Consider the following 20679-nt stretch of genomic DNA (forward strand, 5'->3'; position numbering starts at 1 on the left):
CAGAATGTTGTATAGTTGAGGTTTTGACTTGGGTGATGTTAGTGCAGAGGGTTAATATGCCTGCTGCAAAGAACGTGTACCAAGTAGATTACAGAGTGCGTATGATGTGAAGAGATCAGCAGGTTACTGCTTTCAAAAGAGACATCCTTTTGTTACTTGCAATTTATAACTTAAAGTCCTAATAGAGAATAGTGAGCTATTAACTTTCATCCTAGAACAGCATACACACTGCAAAGAATACATTATTAGACCATTGATTAATGTTGCAAAAAGGGTTAATTTGGCTAGAAATCAATTCTTATTATTAAAGGAAACTCCCAACTATGCTGTTTCTTTTTCGACTCTGAGTTTGTGCTTCTCCACACCAAGCACTCTTGAACTATACTGCCTACCAGTATGGATGACATGTGACTCCTATACTTTTAGTCCTTTGGCTTATGTAACATTTCCTATACACTGATTTAAACACTTATGATTGATTGTCTCTGTGTAATGTGTGTGTGATGCAAAGTGCTCGGACACCCTACACTGGTATGAGTGGCACTATATAACTAATTCAATGCATCTGAGAGTGTGGGGTTATGGAGACTTGGTCACTGTTAAAGCGTGCTAGTGAGAGAATCCGTGGTGGGGGTGGTCATTGTGGGGGGCACCAACAAACATGGTCGCACAGGGCACCACCAGCACTAAAGCTGGCCCTGGGAAGTATGCACAGATAAGCGCTGAAAATACCGCTTTAGGTGACTGTTTTTTTTTGTACCGACTGGGCCACCAAAATAATCTGCTGGCAACCCTAACCATAGGACTGGAAGTTTGTTGCAGGATCAGCACATTATTTATTTCCTTCACCCTCGATCCCCGATTAATGCCGCAATAGTTTAACTTAGATCTTAAAGTCTACGCCCCGTCAATAACATGCTGAGTTACTTCATGGGTCTGGGAATGGACCCTGCATTCAGACAACTCATTCCTCATTCTCGCCCTTCATTGTCACGCTCACCCTGCACTCACAGTGATCACAATGCACTCACACTGATCACCATGCACTTGCACCATTCACCCGCTCACCTTGCACTCACAGCGATCACAATGCACTCACACTGATCACCATGCACTTGCACCATTCACCCGCTCACCCTGCACTCACAGTGATCACAATGCACTCACACTGATCACCATGCACTTGCACCATTCACCCGTTCACCCTGCACTCACAGTGATCACAATGCATTCACACTGATCACCATGCACTTGCACCATTCACCCGCTCACCTTGCACTCACAGTGATCACAATGCACTCACACTGATCACCATGCACTTGCACCATTCACCCGCTCACCTTGCACTCACAGTGATCACAATGCACTCACACTGATCACCATGCACTTGCACCATTCACCCGCTCACCCTGCACTCACAGTGATCACTCTGCACTCACACTGATCACCATGCACTTGCACCATTCACCCGCTCACCTTGCACTCAGTGATCACAATGCACTCACACTGATCACCATGCACTTGCACCATTCACCCGCTCACCCTGCACTCACAGTGATCACTCTGCACTCACACTGATTACCATGCACTTGCACCATTCACCCGCTCACCTTGCACTCAGTGATCACAATGCACTCACACTGATCACCATGCACTTGCACCATTCACCCGCTCACCCTGCACTCACAGTGATCACTCTGCTCTCAAAATGCACTTGTCCTGCTCACACTATACCTCAACCTGCAGTCACACGAGTACACTACTCATCCTGCACTCATGTGACACTTCACTCACCTGTCCCCCTCACTACTCAATATGCAACTCACTCACACAAGCCCATCAGTAATCATACATTCATTCATCCCATTCTGAACTTGCATCCGCACCCAAAATGAGAGAGGACAGCAAGGGAGTGAGAGAATTTGATTGAAGAGGTCAGGGATGAGGAGAAATGTGAATTGCCGAAGAGAAGTGTGGACACGCAAGAAGTGAGTGTGATCCAAAGGTGAGGGCTTCTGTTAGAACAAAGGGGAGATGTGAAAGAGGAATGGGGGGACTGGAGAGGTGTAAGATACAAATAGACAAAAATTTGAATGAAGAGACGAGGTGAATGAGAAGTGCTGAGGGGCACGGGAGGTGACAGGGCCAGAGTGGCCATGAGATAAATGTGAGAGACTGTTAGAGATGAGGGCAGTGAAAGGACAGAATGGCAAGAGGTGATTAAAGGTGAAGTGAGAGGTTGAATGGGGAGAGTTCAGAAGTTGTAAAAAGGGGTGAAAGAAAATGACCTGCAAAGTGAGAGAGGGATCCGGGGTTAGGAGAGGAGAGAGGGATGGAAGGGAGGGGGTGAGAGGAAAGCTGCATGGGTAAACGGCTTAACTCTACACAAAACCGCCAGGGTTTTAAGGGACCCCTGCTTCTCCGGGTCAGGGCCAGGTGAGCTTCTAATGTGGCAGCACGTATTGCTGCAGAGTGGAAGGCCCTTCACAAACGTTGACTTGAAATCTTTCTGATGATAATTGCTGTATTTTGGTTATAAATGGGTACTGATTGGGTGAAATCTTTCCTCAGCGTTACTGTGTGTAACAAATATCAAAATAATGAAGCAATGCTATCCCAAAATACGCGGCATCACATAACCTTATTTACATTTTCATCCCACGCAATTTAGTCAACAGGTTTAGACATTTTTGTCAAGAGGGGGTCCTTACGCCTCAAAATGTTGACAGGGGGGTCTCGGCATCCAAAAGTTTGAAGACCTCTGCTCTAAGGTTACCAAACCACATAGCAAACTCAACATGTCAACATTGAGCTCTTCTGTCTATTTCTACCATCAGTCTCCTAAAGCTCTCACTACAAACACGCCAATTTAGATAACCTTCTCAGTAGCATATGTACTTACACCTGTTTGCTGTATATTCCAAGCACCACCTTTTACCCAAAGTGACTGGTATTAAATGCCAGGTCAGCTAACCTCCTCATCATGTAATCTTCAAATTAATTTCCGACCATGAATTTTACTTTCTTTGCGTCAAATGCCACATTTGTCACTGACTCGATTAGAAAGCAATCACTGATTATCAACAACATAAATGATAAGGTAGTGTAGCTGTCATTTACAAGGAAATACGCGAAAACAGGTTTATACCCACTTCGATCTATGAGACATTTAAATGGCTAAAAATAGTGATTTCATTATCCCCTTCCACTATTATGTACCTACACACCATCCATCATCTACCCAAGCTGAGAAACCAGGAAGTGTCATAACATTTTACCAGAAACTAATGATATCTCAGCAAAATATCTTTCTTATGGACTTGCTCTTTTACTGTGGCATATCCAATTTAAAATCTTATGTTTATTCTAGATTATGTATACTACCAATCCTCCCAGGCGACACACTTGAAGGGGAGTATTCTCAATCTCTTCCTTACTAATCCTGACACCAAATGTTTCTCCCTCATTCCCTTTGACTCATAGAAGACCCCGTTCGGGAGAGAAGGAGTAGAACAGGGCAGACAGGGGCTATGGGCTCCAACTTTGGTATGAGGTTGTTTGCCAATGGTTTCTTTTTTTTAAATAACAATTTTATTAAAAATAAAGACCACAACATTGCAGCAGTAATGACACTTAAATAACTCCTTCGCAGGTAAAATACACATCCAGACTTCAGAGACAGCAAGCCATACACCCAGGGCAGTATGCCTGGAATCAAATCGAGCAGTAAAACATTACAGAGGTGGTCACATACACAATTTAGGATCGGGGAGCTCCCCATACACAGCATTGGAATGGTGGTCTTGAGCTATCAGGTCACAGCGTTTGCCCCTACTTGATCTAGGATAGCTTGTCTCTCCCTACTAAGTTCCACTGTTGGAGAGATACAAATGTCTCCCCGATATCTATTCCAGCGCCCCCACTTGCGATCCCACCTCCGCGGACAGCCTCTACTTTTGTAAACCGTTTTCTCCGCCACCATGGCCTGATCCATATCTGTGGCCCAGTCGCGCAGCCGCGGCATGGTGTCTACACCCCACTTCAGGGCAATGTTCCTTTTTGCAATGGCCCAACCCCCCGCCACCCACTCCTGTTCCACCTGAATGAGGTCTGTATCGTCCCACACATTAAGGAGGCAGAGCTGGGGGGAAGGGGTGACAGGTTTATCTATCGCCCTCACCATCTGTTGGGTGACTTCTATCCAGTATTGCTGAATGTGGGGGCATGTCCATAGTATGTGCAGGAATGTACCTGTCTGGTGACAGTGCCGTAGGCAGAGTGCGTCTGGACGTCTACCCAATTTATACAACAGTGTGGCATTGAAATACACCCGGTGCAAAATTTTGAGTTGCACCAGGCGGAGTCGCATTGGTATCGCCACCTCACGAGGGGAAGCTAGAGCGTCAATCCAGTCGTCATCAGCCATTTCCCCCAAGTCCGCCTCCCATCTGGCCCGCAATTTATGCATTGGGTCGGTACGATTATTAACTAACTTTCTATAGGTCATGGAGATAGCCCTGCGGTCCATGGGATCCAGCAGCAGCCTGTCCTCCAGAGGAGAGGAGTCCGGGAGGGGGGCGCCGGTGGGGTGAGCGCCGTCGATAGCATGACTGATTTGCAGATACCGATAATATTCTGAGGGTGGGAGTTGGTATTTGAGCTGAAGCTCCGCGAATGACGCCTTTTTGCCTTTAATCCATACATCCCCCACCGTAGAGATGCCAATAAGGTCCCATTTATCGAAACCTGCGCAGGTGCTCAGACGCCCCAGACAATCAGGCTCCCAGAGTGGGGTGGCCTTAGTCAGCCGCCCACGCCAACCCATGCGCCGCTGGAGCCTGTGCCAGGTTTCCACCGTCCGGGCCGTAGGGCCAGTCAGGTCTAGTTGTTTGTGATTTGAGTATAGTGCCCTGTTGTACCCTCCCTTCCCCAAAAGCCAGTGGTCAGTGCGGAAGCTAGGATCATCGTGGGCGCCGAACACCCACTGGTTGATCGCGATCAGTTGCGCCGCTTGATAGTAGAGGCGTATGTCCGGCAGTCCTATCCCACCATCGTACCAGCCCATTGTGAGTTTGTGCATTGCGATTCTGGGCGGTCCAGTGTCCCATAATAGACCTCGCAGTGCCGCCTCAATCTTCAAGAAATCGGAGTCGGGAATCTGGATGGGCGTATTTTGTAAGACATAGAGGAAGCGAGGGAGGGCCAGCATCTTGAAAAGGGCTGCCCGACCCAAGAGTGTGAGGGGCAGCGTCTTCCAATGGGCCACATCCACCCTGAACCGCTGCAATGGGCCCCTTAGGTTGTGTTCGTGAAATAGGGACTGGTCCAGCGTTATAAAAATGCCGAGGCATTGGAAACCCTGTGTTACCACCGGAATGTTATATCCCCTGGGACTATGAGGCGGGTCACCCCAGAGGGGGTACATCTGGGATTTGGACCAGTTGATCTGGTATCCGGAGTGGGCCCCAAAGATATGAAAAATATGGAGTACCCAACGGACCGAGCGCGCCGGGGAAGCCAGGTACAACAATATATCGTCCGCATATAAAGAAATGCGGTCTTCATGATCTGGTGTCCATTTAAGGCCTCTGATTTCGGGGTCCCCCCGGATCCAGACCGTAAGCGGCTCAAGTGCTAATGCAAAAAGAAGCGGCGACAGTGGACAGCCCTGTCTTGTACCACGGCACAGGGAGAAGGTACTCGAGCGGTGATTGTTAACTGAGACGTGGGCCGTGGGCCGGTTATAGAGTAGTCTGATCCATCCTATCAGCCGGGGGCCCAGCCCCACGCGGGCCAAGACAGCGAAGAGATACTCCCACGCCACCGTATCAAACGCCATCCTGGCATCTAGGGCGAGCAGAAGTGCCTCTTCTTGGAGTGTTGCAGCACGGCCCAGTGCCCCGTGAACACGGCGCAAGTTACGCGCAGTGTTACGGCCCGGCATAAACCCCGACTGGTCTGGGTGGATCAATGCAGTGAGATAAGGAAGCAGTCGGTTGGCCAGCAATTTGGCCAAGATTTTGGCCTCCACTGTAATCAGGGATATAGGACGGTATGAGGCACACTCGTCCTCAGGCTTACCAGGTTTGCGGATAACCACTATGGTGGCAGTGCGAATATCGGCTGGGAGAACGCCAGCATCATAGCATTCATTATACAAGTTCAGCAGGTGGGGCGCAAGGTTCAGAGCCATAGGTTTCAGGAGCTCTATCGGGATTCCGTTGGGACCCATGGCCTTGCCAGAACGGACGTCTCAGATAGCTTTTTGAATCTCCTCAATCGAGATATCAACCTCCATGGCCTCCTTGTCTTGCTGAGAAACACAGCGCATTTCAATAGTGGCAAGGAGATCCGGCGCCCAGCGTGCCTGTGAGTTCTGCGGCGCCTTGTATATTTGCTCATAATACTTTGCGAACGTCTCCGCAATGTGCTGAGGGTCAGTGAGCAATACACCATCCGGCCCTTTAATTGCGCCCACCCACCGCGCTGCCATTTCCTTACGTTCTAGCCATGCCAACAGTTTACCGGTGCGCTCACCCAGCTCGTATATTCTGTGCCGGGCCGCCAGACTGCGCCGATCGGCCTCCTCAAAGAGCAGTTGTCTATAGTCCTGTCTCTTAACATTGAGTAAATGTTGCGTATCTGGGGCATAAGTATGCGGAGCGCCGCTCTCGAGGTGAAGTATCTCAGTTTCCAACTCGCTCACTCGCCGCCTACGCTCAGCCCTGTGCTCCACTATCATGGACAGCGCCCGTCCCTTGATGACTGCCCCGTAAGCGCCCCATAGCGTTACCGCCGATTCCACTGACCAAGTGTTTTCCTCAAAATAGTGATCAGTATCTTGCCTCAAGGCGTCTCTAATGTGTGGGACTTTCAGCAGCCAGGGCTGAATCATGATGGGACCCGGCTGCCGCCTCTGACGGGCGCCAAAGGTAGATTTGACCGGGGAGTGGTCGGATATCCCCCGTGCTAAGCTCGTGGACTCAGTGAAGTGTTGAATATGTTGCGCCTGGGTGAACAGGTGGTCGAGCCGTGAGTGACTGCCATGCACTCCCGATTGGAACGTGTAAAGCGTGTCCCGGGGATGCGACCATCTCCAGATGTCAACCAGACCGAACGCCTCCGTGAAATTACGCAGCTGCGAACCATGTGAGGCTACCCGTCGAGGCGGAGTGCGATCTATGGCACCGTCCATAGTTAAGTTAAAGTCGCCGCCCACGACCAGGGCACCCTCAGGCAAGGTCATCAAGAGTGTCCCTACATCCGCTAGGGTCTGGCGCTGAAGGCCTGGAGGTGCATAAACAGAGAGTACATTGAGAACCCTCCCTTCCCAGCTACCGGAGCAAGCTACATACCTACCCTGTGGTTCAGACCGTGTCGTGTGTATCACATATGGGCACCCCTTACGTAGGAGGATCCCCACTCCCCTAGATCCTGAGGTGAAGCCGGAATGCGCTATCATACGATACCCCTTTCTATCCAAGGCCTGGCATGAGTTCCCTATAAGGTGTGTTTCTTGGAGCATTACCAGGTCAAGCCGGTGCCGATGAATGTACTGTTGCACTATACCCCGTTTAAGTTTGTCGCCCAGCCCGTTGACGTTCCAGGTCATAAGGCTAAGTCCCTGAGTCACAGCCATGAAATCCCATCAATACTATCCTAGCCTGGTCGGAGTGCCCATCGCATCGCGGCCCCTCGGTCACCCCCGCACACACCGCATCAGTCCCCGGCTCGACAAAGGAGATAAGGCCCTGCGTCTGTAGGTAAGTATCCCACGTCACATATTGACAAAGAATGCCATTTGGTACTGCTGCAAGAAAACAATAAAAAACAACCCCCCCAACAACCCCAATCAAACCAAACGACACCCCCGAAAAGGCATCTCCCTCCCTGCAACATCAATTGGACTGCCCGAGCCCCTCCGGGCCAGCACCCTCATAACCGCTATTGTCCCCCCCCGTGATGTTTTAAGAAAACAGTGCCAACGAATGAATATACAGTTGAGAGCCTCTCAACGACCGTGAAGGTCAGTCCGCCGTCTCCCCACAGTCTGCAATGGGAGTCCACGGTGCCGACCTACCAAAGGGCAGGACACTCTTCAGTTCCCGAGGCACACCCATACAAACCATACTCACATCGTGAAGGTACCCATTCGACCCCTGCCTCAAGTTAGGAAGGTCCGTTGTGGCCATTCAAAGCACTATACCCTTTTTCCATCGTCCAGAGTTAGGGTTCCCCAGCTGGACCTGGGGCCTCTGAGTCCGGTCGTGACGGAGAACGCCTTTGCTGACGCCAATCTTCGGCCCAATCCGCCGCCGAGGGTCCCTTTCTCTTCCTTTTGTCCACTGTGCGCCAGCCCTCCAACCAGTACCAAGCATCTTCCGGGCGAGTGAAGAACCAGGATTTTCCATCGGCCTCCACGCGCAACTTGGCAGGGAACATCATAGCGTATTTAACTTCCTGTTCCCGGAGGGCCTTTTTTACCTCCAGGAAACTGCGCCTTTGCTTCTGGACTCTTAGGGTAAAGTCAGGGAAGAACGTGATGTTGCTGTTCTCAACCGTGACTGGTGGAGCCGCCCTCGCCGTTTGGAGAATAACATCTCGGTCACGGAAGTTAAACACTCGGGCAAGAAGTGGTCGAGGAGGTGCCCCCGGTTGAGGGCGGCCCCCCGGCACGCGATGGGCTCTTTCAATCGAGAAACACTTTGATAGTCCTCGGGCTGTAGGTGTTTGAGGACCAGGTCCTCCACAAAGAGGTCCGCTGACTGTCCCTCCGCCCGTTCCGGAACCCCAATGATTCGCACGTTGTTCCGGCGCATCCTGCCTTCATAGTCATCCAGCTGCCGGGCCCGCGCTTCATGGGCGACACGCATGTCCGCGACCTCTCGTTTGAGAAGGCCAGTGTCACTTGACAGTTCTTTTGTGACAGTTTCCACAGCACCCGCCCGGTCGGCAATCTTCCTCACATCCTCCCGGATCAGACCCACCTCGGCGGCCACGGTATCGATGCGAATTTCAAGGGACGCCTTGACAGCAGTGATAGCATCCAGAAGGTCTTTGTTCGTAGGTTCTGTCTTGCTGTCGGAGGCCGGCATCTTGTCCCGGTCACCGCCCTGCTGGTGTTGCCACGCAAACTTCTCCAGTTTGGTCTGCGTCGCCGTCTTGCCGCTCCGCCCAGATGGCATGGTCACCGCTCAGTGGGTGCACCCCCACTGCTGGGCGCAGCCGCTATTCCCAGCCGCCTGCCGTGGAGAGTTCCACCCGGCCTGTCGGCTTTCACTGGCTGCACCCAGGCCGTAGGGGCCCCCCGCCAAAGTCCAGGCACCCAGCAGTAGGCCAAGGATGTGGCCGGCTACTGTCCACTGCACGCTCAAGTCGCCTCTTCAGTGTTGCTACAATCCAGCCTTCCCTGCCCCCTCGGGGAAGCCAGGCTCCAGCGTTCAGTGCCAACCCGGCTAGCCTAAGTAGTCGTCCACTCACCACCAGCGGCCGGTCCCCTCTCGTCGTGTGCTCCCAGCACCGTGTCAGCGTCGGGCCCTTCACCCTCACCGGGTTTTTCCCCACAGCCTGGTTCGGACCGCCGGGGCAGAAGAGCCGGAGGGCCGCCTTCACCACTCGGGGCTAGCGCGCCAGTCACGCCGGGCTCACCGCCAGTCGCTCCAGAGCGGGACCTCCAGCCCCCGGGGAAGCGGAATAGGCCTCCTGCGCGCCGGAGGCGTCCAGCCCCCAACCGCCGCTCTCTGGTAAAGCCAGGCCGCGGGCTCCAGTAGTGTTTGCGCGCAGTGCAGTCCCAGGGCCACTGCCAGCCCCCTCACTCCAGCCCAGCAGTGTCGGCTTCCACCGGTATCGCAGGGGGCCACCACTATCACCCCTTCAGCTTTCAGGCAAGTCGTAGTGAGGCAATGGCGGCTTACTACAAATCACTTCCCCACCCGGGCTTCACTGCACGCCGCGGCGAGACAGATCAAGGGAGGCCCCCAGTGCGCACCCCCAGGACGCCGGCAGCCCTCCGCTTACTTCCAAGGATCACGCCCAGTTTAGTAAGGCCGCCTCGGGTCTACAGGCCCGTGTCTGCATGGTACCTCACTGTCCTTCACGTCGGGGGCCACCGCTCCAACCACTCGGGCCCCCGGCACTCACGGACCTCCAAGGACTGTCGCCTCAGTCGCCGCAGGGATCCGGCGAGGCTGGGTCTCACAAGGAGCACCACCAGTGCTTCGCTGAAGGCCCCGTCGGCACAACAACGCACTCCCGCAGGCAGGGGCACCCGCGAGGTCGCGGTCTCCGGAGCTCCCACGGGGAGATGTTGCCGATCGATTCCAAAATTTGACTGGCATTAGCCGGGCACCACAGAAGTATTGCAGCGGCACCAGGGCAGGAATCGGGCCAGCAGGGACGAAGTTATACAGGATAGTTGGGAAGTGGCGCTCTGCAGTGAAACTACCGAGCGGCCATTCCCGTCGGCGGTTGGCCACGCCCCTGCCAATGGTTTCTTGTTTTCTGTCCTGTTATAGCTCTGCAAGCAATGGTGAGTTCACACTTTCCACACTTGACTCACAGCGTAACCAGGTCTAGCATTTAAAGACTTCTCAGAAAGATAGTGGGAGGAGCAAAAACGTCAAACTTAGTAGTAAACCAGCAGTTATAAGTATGATGCATTCCCACCCAGTGCTTTTCTTGTAAAATTAGTAGTTGTATATTAGCACAACAAAACGTAATATTATTCTAAATAGTGGGGTGCAGATACATGGTTCTTTTACTCGCTAGAGGCTATAACCAAAGCATCAGTGCTTGCATCCACCGGGATTTTGATCAAGGGCAGTTATCCCCACCCCACAACTGTGATGTCTCGTTATGGCTTTAACTCTCACCAATCTATACAGAATGTCTGACTGACGGGAATATCAGGTGAGAATCGACTCAGGTACAGTACTTTACAATAGCTATGTAAACCAGGGCGAAGGACCCATAGAGCCATTCGGTTTCATATCTTGGTAATAATCTGGGCAGCCCACTCACTGGATTGAAACATGCAGTTCTACAGCAAGATGCAGTCTTTCAGGCAGGGCTCGTGTTACCTCGCTGGCTAAAGCACTGCTTAGCAAGGAGTGGTCATCCGTGCTCATCACGGTCACACAACAAAGACCTCTAGCAGGAGCAGAAGGATGGTGAGCACGGCCTTGCCTGTTGGATCACATGGAGTTGAAGCATAGCAGACTGGGATCAGTGGTTGTTCTGCACTCTTCGGAGTGGCATGACAAAGTCCTCTTGCATTGGGAGCAATGTTGTGGAGGCAGCCCCACCTCTCTAGTCACATCTGCATTGGTGTAGCACGGCAAGCTGGGATCAGCGGTGGGCAGTTGCAACCTCTGGGTCGTGGAGTATGTTTTTAGCTGCATCTGTGGCAGTATCCACAGTTCGGTGGCAGAATCAAGACCCTTAGGTCACAATGGAGACGCCAAACAGCTCACTGATGTTAATGATGGAAGACACTTCTCAAATGAATCATGCAGGTATCTGGGGTACACTCTTATCAGCTCATGGTCGGCACTAAGTGTAATACCACACAAAAGTTGGATTATTTCTGTTGTTTCAGTTGTATGCATATTTTCCTGTCAGGGGATGTTGATGCACTTTCTAAGCTGCTGGTGGTTCCCTTTCAAATGAATTTTTCTGGCTTTAGTACAGATGCAGCATTTGTGCAAGGTGATGGTACTAAAAGAAGGTAGTTAGAGAAGAGGCTGTCTCCAAGCAGGAGTATCCAAAACAAGGGCCCAATGAAGTGTAAACTCTCTGTATATGGCAAGCATCAGCCTTCCTGAAGTGGTAATCTAAGGCAGACAAAAGAGCAGCTCTGCCTCGAACCTTCCTCACCGTTGACATCAGAATCTGTTGACTCGCCCCTTCTCTCCTATCACCCACCAAAAGGCAGTTTTTAGTAAGGCCTAATCAGCAGCCTTGCTAGAAGGACCTCAAAGACTTTCTAAAAGGGGCACTCCATCCTGCCTCACTCCAGTGTCTGAAACCCCGAAACCGGTCCTACGATGCTTGTTTCCAGTCCAGGGAAGACCTGGCTTGGCAGTTGGGACTGAATTGTTCCCATGAGGAACAGGGTCGACTGATTTGCATATGGGTGGGTATGAACTGGGGTGGCGAAGAGAGCTAAAGAACGACGATGGATTAAACCCCAATCTGTGACTGGGGGTGAGTGTCTGAAAAGTTTCAGTGCTCCGTCCATTATCTCTTTGTGTTTGCAAGGCCAGTTAATTGAGCTCTATCAAATTAAGTAACAGTGGCGTCTGTTATTTACAGCGCTTAGAAATAGCGTAGTATCAAGCGCTAAATAAAAAGTAATTCAATAATGAATGTTCAAGAGACTCCAGCAACAATAAAGAAATATTCCATTGGTATGCCGATGAGTAAAATGTGTCACCATGGTAAATAATCTACTCCGTACACCTGACCAACAGCTACAAATTTCAGCGCAAAGTCAAGTCAGCCCGAGGGCAACAAAAATGCATGGACCTCCCACCAGATACCAGTTTTTTTTTAAGCACCCACCTGGCAACATGTATAGTTTTAACTTGTGTCACATCACAAAACAAGAGACGGTAAACCTGGAAAAACAGGACATGGACCAATTCCTAAAGAGATAACGTCCCTGAATGACATAGTACCATTTTATAACTGATTTTAATTTATTACAATGCTGGTATTTAATCCACAATTTTAACATTTTGTTTCATGTTTTTAAATGTTTGTATCTATTCAAGTTATGCACTTTATGGTTAGAAATAACCGGACAAAGTTAGTCATTCATTCAATCATTCAATAAAGAAATATGTTCTGCACGGTGCTTCGATGTTCTCTGGAATGAGGCTTAGCTACCTGGAGCACCTAGAAGAAGCTATGTTTGGTTAAACGCTTCCTGGGAGGCTGCAGCTTCCATTTCACGCCTGTGCCTGTTGCGAATTAGGAAGGGAAGCGTGAAGTCTATCAGGCACATGCATCAAAGCTATTTGCGATCGCAAACGGCGCGAATCGCAAAAATCGGCCGTTTGCGATCGCAAAAATAGCTTTTGCGATGCATGAAACAACTTGCCACTCGCAATTTAAGAAATCGCAAATTATTGTGATTTCTTAAATAGCGATTGCATTTAAGGAATCCCTAATTGCGATTCCTTAAATGCAATGCATTACAGTTTACAAAATAGCGATTTGCGAAAACTTAGAAAAATGCACTTATTTGCATTTTTCTAAGTTTCATGTTGCGCACACACATGCCCTTAGAGCATGTGTGTATGCAACATATGTGCAGAGTTAACATACATGGGTGCAATAGGGTGTCATTTTGACACCCTTGCACCATCAAAATTGCGGGAGCAATTTGCGAGTACCTACTGGTACTCGCAAATTGCTCCCGCAATCTCCAATTCATTCCTATGGGCCTGGAGGCCCATAGGAATGAATGGGAAGACATTCCTTAATTGCGACTCGCAATTTGCTAGTCGCAATTAAGGAATTTGTGGGAATCGCTATTTCTTTAGCGATTCCTACATGCATAGGGTTTTGCTATTCCTTAATTGCGATTCCTTAATAATCGCAATTAAGGAATCGCAAAACCCTATGATGATGCATGTGCCTATATGTACTTTGCATATATCCTGTCCCCTGCTCACCTCTGCGCCGAGGCTGTCTTCCGCGCACTAGGGGCGGCGTGTCGCTTCCAGACCACACAAGATCCCCATTGTGGACGAGTGTGGCTCACTGGGCTTGAACGAGGAACTCCTCCAAAGGGAAGGTGGTACACAGAAACACCCCTGCTCATTCAGATGGACGGGGCACTATCCTCTTTTAATCGTAGTGGGGGGGGGCAGGATAAATTGGGTGTTGGTGGGAGCTTGTCTGCACGCTGCTTTGCTTCTCCTTTGACGGTGTCTTTTTGTTTTGCAGGTTGCAGTCCAGATGCAGCCTCCCCCTGCTCCCGGGCCTGGTGAACATCTGCAGTAGGCTGGGACCGAGGCACCCGAGCGGTGACAGGCGCCGATCTCCTGTGAGTATATTTTACTGTCCCCCCTTCAGCTCCAAGGGGGTGGGTGGGCTTCGTAAACAAACTGCCTACATGATGTGCGCTGTGTCTCCAGGCTAGTGGAGTTACCTGTGGCGGGAGTGAGTGTATGTCTCTGTTCCGTGATAGGGAAGACGTAGCCCCCCAGGCATTGAAGTAACATGGCCAGCCTTGCAGGGTTCCACCGTTAGTAGGAAATGGAATTCAGTTTTAACCAAAAATGTACGTAAAGCTTGAACCAACCACCCGCAGTACTTACTAACAAAGATGGGTCTCTCTTCAGATGCTGACCTTAGCCTTCCATAGTGGCCTGTTCATTCCCGCGGTGATCACTACCTAGTCACGTTACTTTAGTTTCCTGAGTCCGAGCAGAATATATTTATATTTGTGTGTATACCACCCGGAACAGTTCTAGCCGCGAACCATCAGCACTTTGTCAAGGTATATAGGTATAGTAAAGGCGACGCGTGTATGGCCTGGGACTACCGAACCTCCCCCTCCCCCGCCTTGTGCATAAACCACATCTATTAATGATGGACATGAGAGTGGGGTTTCTTTGGAGGTGGGGGTCGTACAACCGCCGGCCGTATTTATTAAAACATGAAAACAAATAAAAATTGAATGAAACAATATTTACACAATTTTACACAGAAAACGTATCATGACATTTGATTACAATTCATATGTACAGATATCAGATGGCTAACCTTAACATATTTCTAATACAGAGTATTTCCTATCCGAATCTAACATCTGGATCATAATCATACATTAATTACTTTCTGCGTATCCTATACGGCAAGGTCGCTAACCGGTGTCAGATCCTTATCAATTAGCCACACCCTCCCGTAGGAGTGCGCATGCGCAGAGGGCCCGTTTCCCGAGAGGGTACTCCCCCCCCCCAGTTACCCCCATACGCTCCCTGAACTCCATTAAAAATGGGGGCTCTTGCACTCTGCGCCATTTAGTGATGTCATCATGCCAGTGCGGGGTGGCCAACCAGCCTAAAGAAAGCGCGACTCCCCCGCACCCATCCTGCCAACCGGATGTACCGCCCCTGGAGTTATAGGAGAGACCCCTTGTCCCTCCCCCTGGGCGACCCCATCCAAGAATGGTGCCGCCCCCTAAGGACCTTAAATTTACTGCTCACCAGTCATGACCTTACCACCTGACCAAGGAATAGCGATATATACGACGATCGATGACCTGTAAACAGGAAAATGTCTAAGGAACAAAACCATACTGTCAACTTCATAATACAATAACCGCTTTTGCTACAGGGGATGGTGGGTGGACAAAAAGTTTACAGCCTCATAGAGGCTGGGTGCGGCAGACCTGGGAGTGCGGGACAAAGAGACCGACTCCCGCGCTCCCCGGCCTTTTAACCTGTATTTCTGGGTATGCCGGTTCTAACCGGCCTGCCTCCTGCTCCCGCTTGACCCGGAAGCATCTCAACTGCTTCCGGGTCAAGGTGGAGCCCCCTCAAGCCAATCCCCGCTGCGGCGCATCCACTGCGTCATGATGACGCGGCAGAGCGTGCCACACCAGGGAGAGCAGGCTAGGGGGGAGGGGGTCGGTGCCCCGCCATACTTGCGGCAGGGCCGATGCCGGCCCCGCCTTTTTTGAAGCAGCGTGTGATGGATAATGCAGATCTGCCAACGAGCGTTGATAACATTTGAAATGTTTACGTTTGGTCTTTCCATTATGGGCCCAATGTTTGAGTGGCGATGCTTTGGAGTCCGGGGTCATGGAGCCTTTGTTTCCGCTGTAGCCACTGGGCTGCAGTGCCAGGGGTCGCTCTCCCAGCCCTACAGCTCTTGAGGCCAGACCCCTCGCTCCGGTTGTTCTTCGTGGACAGAAGCCTGTGAGAAGAGTTTGTAGGTTATGAATCTGGGTGATGTGAGCTTCAGTGGCACAACGTTCAGTGCAGCCAGCACCACTGTGTTCTGGTTTGCTCCCTTACCCAGACTCCCAGTACTGTGTGATTGTGTCTTTGTAGAGTCAGCACGTGGCCTGACCGCAGCCGGAGCCTGAGCCTGGACAGGAAGCAGCGCCCATTCTCTTCGGAATGCAACCTTCCGTGGACGGCCTGAAGGGCCTCATGCTGTCTCCCGGTGTGGCCTAACGCTGAGGCCGAGCTAGCTGCCCCGATACTTAAGGCTCGTGAAGAATGAAGCCTTTTTGGTTGCTCAATTGAGGTGATAAAAAAAAACGAATGACAGGCAAGCTCGGATGCGGGAGGGCTGCAGATTGCCCCGGCGTCCCTTTTACCTTTATAGAAGCGTTTCCAGGGAAGAATGCAGAACGTTATATTTTGTGTTACAAAGTGGATCTCACCACAGTTCTTCCACTACCAGTCTGCAGCAGAAGTGTTTAGGATGCTGTTCCTGTACATACAAAAACGTTAAAGCGATAGCACAAGAAATGGAAGCAGGGCTGGATTAACCATTAAGCAAAATAAGCACACGCTTTAGGGCATCAAGCGAAGGGTCGCACCACAGACATCTTCCATTGCCGGATTTACCATGGATCCCATGGAGCAAAACTGCTAATGGTGTAGCTGAACCCATGAATAAAGTGGAAATGTACAAAAAGAAACATTATTTTCCGTCTTACTGTAAATTTTGTTTCATTTTGAATAATATTTTATTTTACGGTTTATTTGTGTTTATATTTTGAATTAGATATATATTTATGGGGGCACCAACATCCTTTAAGTGCTTAGGGCCTTGAAGGTCTTAATCCGACCCTGGATGTAAGGTGGTGTCTTAAACCGTCTGTTTCCACTAGAACTGAACATGGCTTGTAAAACTTTGCATTTAGCCTTGTGCGTAAATATCTAAAGTGGGATAATGGAAGCGTAGCTGGGTGCGTTTCCTACCTGATCCTTGATAAGGCCATTTACGACGCATCAATGTACAAAAAAGAATGTATTGCTTTGACACCAAACCCCTTACAGTATTTATGACCAGGCTTCCATCAAGACTATGACAGACATCTAACAGCATCCTCCTGATTCAATCTGTATATTTCTGTGTAGATGCTCTTAAAGAGTTGTCATGGAGTGTATTAACAATTTATTTCGAGATTTATAACATGCAGATATCTATGGCTTTCAGTGAACATTTTAAGACATTATACATTATTGAAAAAGTATGTGTGGTTGACTCACGGACAGTTTAACTTGTATTATCATTATAGGCGTTGTTCTAATGGTATGTACCATTCTGCTCATTTCAGGAATATGTGGTGTGTTTTTTTTTTAGCTATCTATGATCGTTTGTCCATAGTGTCTCTTTGCATATGGCTTAGAAGTGGCTAACTCATAGATGTGAAGTCATTGATTTGAAAAACTGTGTAAGATGAGGTATTTAATAAGTACATTTTACTGCAGTAAAAATGTCTAAACACTCTTTTGAATTGTATTCAAGGTTTAATAAATAGCTGAAGACATTAATGTCTTCAGAGACTTAATATTTCTTACACATTAAATTGTTGGTTAAGGAAGTACAATATTTACTAAATATAGGTGATTTCACAGATATGCTTCATGTCGTGCTTGTTGTGAAGGTTGCACACATTAGAAATAGATAGGTAATACAAAATTTGGTCTAGGTGTAGCTTCCTGAGTGCCTTCCAGTTTATAAAGTTTACAGCAGACTGTCTCATTTGTTGTATAATGTCATTAGTGATGTCATCAATGACTTAATTTGAAAAGTCATCAAGTGATGTCATCTAACATATCATGAGCGATGTAGTATGTGAGGTCATAAGTAGTGCATGGTGAGGGCAGGGTGCAAGTTAGAGTTAGCTCTTTTAACATATAACTGACACATTTCAGTGCTTTTTTGTTTTTAAACATAGTTGCGTCAGTGTGTGACATTGCTACCTAACTATAATTATAATATCACTTTAACCTTTATTTATTTCCAGTTAGTTTCTGAGGTTTTTTCCATGTAGGTCAGGCTGTTGTTTTAAATACCTAACTATAATATCACTTAAATATTTGGTTTCTTTCAGTGATTTAAACTTTTTTTTTAATCATATGCAGCCAATTAAAAGCTGTGCACAGCTTTCATTATTGCGGAGCATGGGGGTTAGCAGCACAGCTTGCTGTCCAGCTGTGCCCTGTGCTTAACTCCCCATGGGCGGCCAACCTATTCAAGGAACACAGCCTTTAAATGCAACTAGTCCCTGTTTACACACAGTATCCAGTAGCATGTGGAGGACAGTGAATCTTATTTTTTTGTTTTTGTTTTTCACATCTTTTCATTTTTCAACTACTATTGTAATTTTTCAGATATTGTTTTAAACTTTTTTTTATTTTTCACTTTATCGGTTTTTAACTACAGTTTTTGTATTTTTTTTAACATATTTTATTACTTCTTTTATTTTTTACACGTGTCTTTGTCTTCTGTTTGGAGATGCTGTTTCATGGACCTTGTATATATTATTTTATTAACATCACCACACGACACAACTTAATCAAGAGTGTCTGAAGTATATGCCCAAATGCTGCATGTTATCATTTTCTTTCTCTTCTTTTCAGCACTTCCTGTAGAGCAGTTGGTTTTCTTTCTGCCGGTCGTTTCCTCCACATCTCTGCATACTGTTTGAGTGCCTACCCTCAGGTGCTTCTGCAATCCAGTGGTTTACATTGAATGCTATCCAGTCTTCCCTCTAGTCTGCCCTTTCTGGCACAACAGTGCATGTAGCCTCCTGCACACGTATGTTTTTTTTCACCAGCTGGAATTTGGAAAAACTATCACTCCAGTTATTCCTTCGCAGCCTTTGCTTGAGGTGGTGCTGCGAAACTTCTTGGGAGAACACTGATGTCATCATCTTCTGATGGTGTACCTTTCTTAGGCCTGGTGGATGATGTACTTGGTGTTTGCTAGAGTCCAGTTTTGTCTGAGGCCATGATAGCTTCAGATTGCATTTACTGTAAAATGTCTCTGTTAAAAAACAATCCAGTAATTGAGCTTAGGAAACCCATTTAAGGTTGTTTCTAAAGGTTCTGGGCTTTTTTGACTAGTGTCTCGCGTGTGGGCAATCAAATGGCTGTTTTCGTTTTTTAATTATTTTATTACCCCGAATAAGGTACCACAGTACTCCAGTGGGACCCATAGAACCAATGAGAGGTCCTTGTGGGAATCCTTCATGGGTTAAACTTCTTGTTCCTGGTCTTGTGTTTAGTTGTGTTTTGTTTGTTTTATAGGGATCTTTTTATTTAAACTTTGAGCCTAGAGGATTTCCTCACAGGCCCATACACGAAACGTATGTTGGCGGTTTTAATGACCTTACTGAGTTTCTAGGTATCAATGTACCTCTGTCACAGGTACAGTAGTACAGTTTTCCGTTACTGAGATAGACAAACACCATCTCATTGCCTAATATAATTTGTTTGATCTGTAATCAGGAAGTTCCCACCCTTTTACTATTATTTGATTGTGGCAGCTGACACTGTTGACAGCTTATCAAATGTATGCTGCCTTTTTTCATTTTTGAAAAATTTGGGATGTTTCAAGGAGAAAAAATGGCATCTGGAGGTTAGACCCAGAACATCACTCGGGCAATGAAGAGGAGCAGGTGGATGAATAACGCAGCACTTCCCAAGCGATTATTAGGGAGTTTTTCACAATACCACCAGGTGAAAAGACCCACTCGCAATGCATACAGACTGTGTACAGCATTGCCATGCACTACGTGGCAGGCACCACGTGGTGCCTGCCACGTAGTGCATGGCAATGACGGTGGGTACCATAGGTACTCCCCATGTGCACCTCCCGCAAAGGGCCCTCATAAGCAGGAACCGCATGCCTTTCCCGCCATGGAAAGTCGATTCACCGCCTGCACCATAATATGGATGACGGTGTCTTGCAGACACTGCCACCTGTTATGCCCTTTTTCTGCACGGTCGACGAGTCAACTGGTGGAAAAGCGGCGGACGGTCTTTCTGTCCGCCGCGAACCCCCCAGCCATACTAATATGACGGGGGTCAATCAGGCAAGGATGGCAGGCAGATCGCCCCGTGGGGCCAGAGGTGGCTACCGCCGGCCCGGCGGGGGCGATCCGCCCGTCATCCTAATGGGCCCATACTACGAGAACAAGAGCAGGAAAAAACTGGTAGGGTGAATGGTGTGCAGGGGCAACAATGATACTCACAGTTTGCAGTAGAGAAATAGAGGGACACGAATGACAGCATATATCTCATGCCACACAGATAGGAAAGGCAGAGTAGTCGTGACAGTGCTCAGCGTCCTCCATCCTCTGGTCCAAAGCGAAGAGAGGAAAGCCAGCCGTGGTCAGTGCTTTTGCTGGACATCACACCTAGGATCTCATCCTCCAACCAAATGTAGAAGCTGTATAAAAGAGAGACAGACGATTTGTCATATTTCATAGATAGCCGTTTATACATGATCACGTATACCCAAGCTAAAATAGCAAGAGACCCAATTTGCAGAAACTTTACAAGGACTTTTATACCAAAAAACCCCCACAAAAAGGCATGTGAAACGTGTCCAAAATCCAATCATGTTACGGTAAAAGGTCATTTCTTCACTAAATACATGGCATGTTGCTGATCGGAAGATGCAGCAATTAAACAAGCA

At 48.7% G+C, this 20679-nt stretch overlaps 1 protein-coding gene across 4 annotated transcripts in view; it reads left to right on the top strand.

The window, feature by feature from the left end:
- The window catches only part of ZBTB20 (zinc finger and BTB domain containing 20), a 1375461-nt gene that overhangs the window by 1162883 nt on the left and 191899 nt on the right, over nucleotides 1-20679 (top strand). For all 4 annotated transcript variants that reach the window (XM_085621157.1, XM_085621156.1, XM_085621158.1 and 1 more), the window contains one exon: nucleotides 13954-14053. The gene's annotated coding sequence lies outside the window, so the exon portion shown is untranslated. The remainder of the gene's footprint in view (nucleotides 1-13953; nucleotides 14054-20679) is intronic.

This window comes from Triturus cristatus, chromosome 8 (genome assembly GCF_964204655.1).
Source record: "Triturus cristatus chromosome 8, aTriCri1.1, whole genome shotgun sequence".
Classification (NCBI taxonomy): Eukaryota; Metazoa; Chordata; class Amphibia; order Caudata; family Salamandridae; genus Triturus; species Triturus cristatus.